This window comes from Pocillopora damicornis, chromosome 5 (genome assembly GCF_964200805.1).
Source record: "Pocillopora damicornis chromosome 5, jaPocDami1.2, whole genome shotgun sequence".
NCBI classification, from domain to species: domain Eukaryota; kingdom Metazoa; phylum Cnidaria; class Anthozoa; order Scleractinia; family Pocilloporidae; genus Pocillopora; species Pocillopora damicornis.
Window position 1 is genome coordinate 16,968,659 of NC_142674.1, and position 6,779 is coordinate 16,975,437.

A 6,779-nucleotide genomic window follows, 5' to 3' on the forward strand; every position below is an offset into this window, starting at 1 on the left:
GAAACAAAAAGAAAATATTTATTAATATTAAGGAAACTGAGCTGGCTTGTGCAGGGCAAACCTACCTGGAGTACTTCCTTCCTGGCACCCCCCTCCTCACCCCTTCCCCCCCCCCCCGACATAAAAGAAGAAAAACAAATGATAATAATAAGCAAAAATACTGAAGTGCTTGAGGAAGGACACTTCTCTATCCATGTTATTGTGACCACCTAGATATGCTATCAAATCCCCCTTGTTCAAAATTGAAAGCTAACCTTGTTTCCCTTAAACTCCCAGAAGTGATCAACATGTAACTTCTCTCTATAATGTACATACGTAATTCACTAAACAGCTATTGAGAATACACAAACTTATCAAGCAGAGGTTGTTATCTTGATCTAAATACCAAATTCTCATAACTAATTTACATGGAAAGATGTAGCAACTATAGCCGAGAATTAACATTCTGATTTTGGGAGTCAAAGGGTCACAAAAAAACATAAAGCACAGCTTTCCAACATTTTTCACAAGAGTGGAATTTTGAGGCAAAAAAAAAAAAAAACTTGACCTCTCAAAGACCCTATTTGCACTTACTGGTATCTAGTGTTTATTCCATTAAAAGCTTCAAGGACCTCATCCAAAAGATCTCACTTTTGTGGAACTTATTCATCACATTATCCCTGCAGTGCTTTCAATAAGATTTGAAGAAGGTGGCTGCCTTGGTAAGGCACCTGCCAGAGAATTTCCCTCTTGTAATCCCATTACTTCCATTCAGAATAAACTGGCTTAAAACAGAGTTTTTGGTGCCAAACTTTCACAGATGATCATTTAATATTTTTGTTCTTGATAAAAATTGTTTAACTGATCATTTTATTCCAGATCAAAATTTTCCATTCCCTGTTACTCACAATGTTACTGTTTTTGCTCTTGTTCCTGTTTGTCTTTGCCTTCAGGATAATTCTGTTTAACAGGTCTGTCACAAGAGACTATGTAAGGTCTGACAAGTCCTTTAAAATTTGCAGCTGCCACAGCATACAGGGAACCTAAACATGTGAAAGTTAACATTTAATCCTCAGCCTATGGTTTAAAAAAGGTGTTCCAAACAAAAATGCCATGAGTGACATTAGACAATTCCTGAGAAGTGTAAACCCAACTATACACTCTGACTTTTGGAAAACAAATGCTGTTAAACACAAAGCTAAGGTGTAATATTTTAAAAACCCCTTTTCACCCTAACATCAGTATGCATATTCTCCATACTGTTCTATATACATTTCTTTAGTTGTTGACTTGGAGAATTTATTTAACAAGATGTCAAAAGCTTCTTTATTTGGTGATCATTTCCTTTGTTCTCATAGCCTTTATGTTTGATTCAGGGGAGATATTGTAAGGAGAAATTAGATGCTGGTCACTCTTTAAAGTTGCTATACTGACTTACCAAGGTAGAGTTTTCTTCTCTGAATTCTGCAGCAATATCCTGGCTCTCCATGGCAAATGCTAAAAGACCTGTTAATAAAATAATTATCAAAGTTTCTATTACTTGATACTTGAAATTAAAAACAAATTAAATATGCAACTGCAGCAATACACATTAAAAATGAACAAAAAGGAATATTAGAATCCTCAATGAAACCATTACTATCTATATCTTAACCTTGTACACTACCTTGGATCACCTAACTAAAACACCCTTCTACTTACACCCAGTTAATAAACATGTACACAAAATTGAGTTAATTCAGAAGCTGAAGCTGTACAAGAATTAGATAAATCTAATTTTCCCCAAGAGGCCACTTGATGCAAATATTTTGTCAACTAAATTTTCTTTTTTCTCTTTTTCAGGTATGGTGACCAAAATGTTCAAAGCCTGAAGTACTGTGTAAAGTTAGACCAGTAAACTATGCTATAAATACCTGTAGCATATGATCTTAGGGGTTCCAAGGCTTCTCTGGCCCACTTGCATAATTGATTAAGCATTGCTTCCTACATGTACATGATTGACATCAAATTTGTTGATAGGAAATAAGTAGAGAAAGATATTTATTGTCTCATCACAAGTGTGGGACAAGAAAAGAATTCTGATTCCCCATGAGGAATTGAACCTCAGACCTTCAGATTCCGCACTCCAATGCTCTACCACTGAGCCAGAGAGACTCCACAGTGAGTGAGGTCTATTACAAAGTTCATATCACATGCATCCTGCAAAGTGTCCTGCATAGCATCATGTTTATAAATAGAATGAGAGATGGTAAGTTTTGAACTCAGTAAAGAAATAAAGATGTTTTTCATCTTGTCACTTGTGAAGGACAAAGAAAAAATTCTGAGTCATATTCTGTTTACAAACATGATGCAAACAGCATTGCTGATCCTAGCAGTATGCAGGACTGACAAGTGTCACTGAACTTTGTAATAAACCTCACTCACCGTAAAGTCTCTGTGGCTCACTGATAGAGCATCAGACCCCAGAATCCCAAGATCTAAGGTTTGATTCAACATGGGGACTCAGATCAGAATTTTTTCTTTGTTGTGACAAGACAAAAAACATCTTTCTCTATTTCTTTACCAAGCTCAAAACTTACCATCTCTCTTACTCTATTAAAGAAATATGTATTTATCAATTAAGGAAAAATGAAAGTGAATCTGAAAAGTTTGCATTTTTTTTTTAAGTTTTTGCAACTTTTTCATGAATTTTTCATAAATTCATAACTAAAAGAAATTCGTTTTTTTTTAATCCATAATTTGATGAAGTAGAAATTGTGCGAGTTAATATTAAGTATTTAATTTTTTTCTAAAAAGGAAGGGAGTGCCATGCCACAGAAACTGAACACAATTTCTGGACTTTAACATGGAACTCAAGCTGACAAAAAAATGTCACATCTTAAGATTATTAACACTTTAACTCCCACAAGTGATTAACATGTAACTTCTCCCTATAATATTCATACATTATCCAGCAAAAAGGTAATGAGAATAGTCAGACTTATCAGGTAGAAGTTGTCATCTTGATCTAATATCTTGTAAATATGTAAGAAAATAAAAAAATAAAAGTGTGAAAAGTGTGAAACACCAAATTCTCATAACGAATTTACAAGGAAATGTGTAGCAGCTAGAGGAGAGAATTTAAATCAGATCTTGGGAGTTGAAGGATTTAGAATACCTTGCTAAACTTACCATATCCTGAAAAACTGCAGCACTTTCCAGCCCAGGCATGGCGTTTAACAACACTCTGGCTGTAGTGCAGTTCAGATCAAACTGTTCCACAGTGCTCATGATGTAGGAGTTCATTAGTTTGTCCATAAATTCATCATTTCTGAACAGTGCCTTTCCATGCTATGTTTCATTCGTTCTGAGAGGGGAAAAGAATTTTTTTTTTCGTGTGTAATTACAGCCACATGCCAATCCAACAACAGTTTTATCGCAAACAGGGTAAAATTTCCGCACCGCCCCACCCTACATTATGCATTCAGTTCTTGGACAGAGAAAACAATGACAAAAACAACGACAAAAACAACGACAAAAACAACACATTACCATTGGGGAAACAGATTTGTTTTACGATAGTAGGGGGCTGTGCGGAAATTTTACCAAAAATACTACTACTATTACACTTCACCAACCTTTGCAGTGTTTTAACGGGTGATACATTATCCTGATCTTCCTTCCGCCAAGTATCCAAAGGATCACTGAGTTCAGAGGTGCTATCCAATGCAGCCGTGGCCAAAACAAATAGACAGTTTACCACAACGAATCTACAACGTGGAGAGTTTCGAAGATTGAAAAGCCCGCCATTTTTGATCCGAAAGATATAATGATACACGATTACATGGTCTTCCTCTTCGAAAGTGATCTCGCTTTTCTCGGCATAATTACTCTGATATTACTGCAAGTGATTTTGTTGACTGTATCAAGGTCAGATGTAATTCCCGTGTGTAAACTATATTTACGATGATTAGCCACATGGCGAGTTCCAACACAAGACGCGCTAAGTCCCAGGCTATTATCAAATTTCGCGAGGAATGCCTAGTTGTTATTGACCTCTAACCAGTCTTTTTTATCTTGCAACTCGGTCGGCTGTGATCTTCTTTGGAATGGTTCACCTTTAACGACCAAAAATAATCATGACAAATTAATGACATCCGTTTTATTTTGCCCTCCTTAATTTTTGATTCTAGTTTGATAAATTTTTTGAAGTGCTTAAGAGGAAATCAGAGTACCACAACTGAAGTTCAGAAAGGTGCACGCAAGTTACTTAGACAGTTACAACTTCCTTTATGATTTTACATTTTCTTCTTTGAAGACTCATCACCAGATGATTACCCGGACAAGTTTTCTGTGTAAGGTATGGAGTAGCATGGAGATCTGGTTTTCATACAATGTTTACCCCAATTGTCGTTTCTGAATTTTACAGGAAATCTGTTACTTTTTGGTCCATCATTTTCTGTCATTTGTCCTGACTTTCTCCGATACTTTTCTTCTGAATTTTTCAAACTGTTCATTAACAGAACAGACTTGCAAAAAATGTTCCCCGGCATCTGAAAATATTGACCGATCGGCTTGACAAGTTTTAAACCATCTTTTGGATTCTGCTATATTTACTCCCCTGGTCTGGGAACTAAATGATCTATACGTAGGATATTAAAACGGTTTTCAAATGGGGTCCGCCAAAACAAAGAAAAATACTCATTACCAGCCACAAAATCTACAAGTAGTTAATCATACAAGTAAACAGACAATCACGCAATCGAGCAATCAGAATTATGGACAATTCCATGCCGTTAAACGTGGAAGTCGTTATTGGTATTTTACTTGGTTCTCAGGGCAAGTTTTGTTTGCCGATCGCACTGCAAATCAGTGCAAAACCAAATCTATAATTCCAACCAAATTTTTGCTTTCTCCACTGTTTTCCTTTCTACTGGTAATAGGTTGGATCAACAGCTAAAGAACCTTGAGGGCGGCCAACCCCGATGGTCTCCTGACAGCAGCATGTATATTGCATACCTCCGCGATTTGCGAGACAAGCGTCGAGAAGACTTGCTATTATCCATGCATATCAAGTGCTCAGAAAGGTAGTTTCTCTCACAGCTAATGAAAAAATATGCAGGTATTGCATTGATATGTTCCAGTGCTAACAGTCGTAGGTAAGACGCCCGATTAGAGCTAACCAACATATCGTAATGAAATGATTGTAGTATAGGCTTTCTACAATATCACTTTGACTTATGCTGTGTTAATTCTTTAGATGGACAAGTCATCGCAAAACGGCTTTGTGCCCAAATTACGATTACCATTAAACGGCTGGTCAAGGAGTACACAGGACAAAACTTTGACACAGTGGGTTGTAAATACCCCTTACAATTACGGTTGAAGACGCGTTAAGCATCGACAGTCCACTGTGGAATGTACTAAACGATGATATCCAACAGCAATCTGCTGTTCCCTATTGTTCAAAGAGACAACTCATTGATTTGGCTCACACACTCAAAAGATGCTTAGAGGAAATAGCCAGCACCAAAGAGGAAATGGCTCGGATGTTCAGTCATTTCGAGGGAAAGTTGAAGGTATTGGACACCTAGATGTACTTCCTTCTCGCGTTACTCTTCGCTAAATATTCGCCTTTTTACTTATGTCTTTTCTTGTTCTCTTTCGCGTTCCTTTCACCGCATTCTGCATATTTTCGTGTCCTCTCTAACTTTCTTGCGCGTTTTTCTCGACTTACTTTACGTAATTACTTCTTGTTTTTTTTTTTTGGTCGCTCAGTCTCTTTCTTTTCGTCCTATTTTCACTCTAAACCCTCTCTCCACAAACTTGAATCATAACAATTTCCTCTCGTTGACAAAGCTTTAGCTCTGCCGGTATTGTTGCTTTGCGAGTTGATCAGAAAATGCAAAATACTGAGAATTACTGTTCAACTTCAACCTCACCAGTTTGATTTCGCGCTCAAAACGCGGGTTGCAAATTATTTGCTTACGCGGCCTCACATCTATCAGCCCACGTGAAGCCCTCGTGCAATGCCTAGTCGTGTGCCCGCGGTACGCTACACTGAAGCTCGACACTCGAGTATGCACACTTCATTGTCATTTGCCGGTGTTTCCTGGCGCACACCTCGATGAGCGAGGTCTATTACGAAGTTCTATCCACAAATATTACCCTATCGACATTGCTAATCCTCACAGTATGCAGGACGCGTATCATATGAACTTCGTAAGAGACTTCACTCACCATGGAGTCTCTGTGGCTCAGTCGTAGAGCATTGGAGAGCAGAATCCGAAGGTCTGAGGTTCGATTCCGCATGGGGACTCAGAAGTTTTCCTTGTCCCACGCTCGTCACAAGACCAAAATCAAAACTCACTTCGTAAGAGACTTCGCTCACCATGGAGTCTGTGTGACTCAGTGGTAGAGCATCGGAGAGCGGAATCCGAAGGTCTGAGGTTCGATTCCTCATGGGGACTCAGAAGTTTTCTTTGTCCCACGCTCGTCACAAGACTAAAATCATCTTCATTTCTTAACCGAGCTCAAAACTTACCATCTCTCTTATTTCTCCCTAACTGCTTGTTTATGAAATTGCAACTCTTCGTAAGCGCTTATATGAATGCATTATGAATTCACTCGAAAAATTATTGTAAATACATTACATATAAGTATGCATGCATTGGGAGCCCTGAACGAAACAAATCTACATATATATGTATATATGTTGTTCGCCCGTCGGGAGGTCCGTATTGGGAAAAACTGTGCCCTCCGCCTTGAGTACTCAAGAAAAAGGGCACAGTTTTTCCCAATACAGACCGACCTTAGGCTGG

At 38.0% G+C, this 6,779-nt stretch overlaps 1 pseudogene; it reads right to left on the bottom strand.

Moving 5' to 3' along the window:
* The window catches only part of LOC149045662 (DDB1- and CUL4-associated factor 1-like), a 413,926-nt pseudogene extending 409,415 nt beyond the window's left edge, over positions 1-4,511 (bottom strand).
* Positions 4,512-6,779: the final 2,268 nt, after the last annotated feature.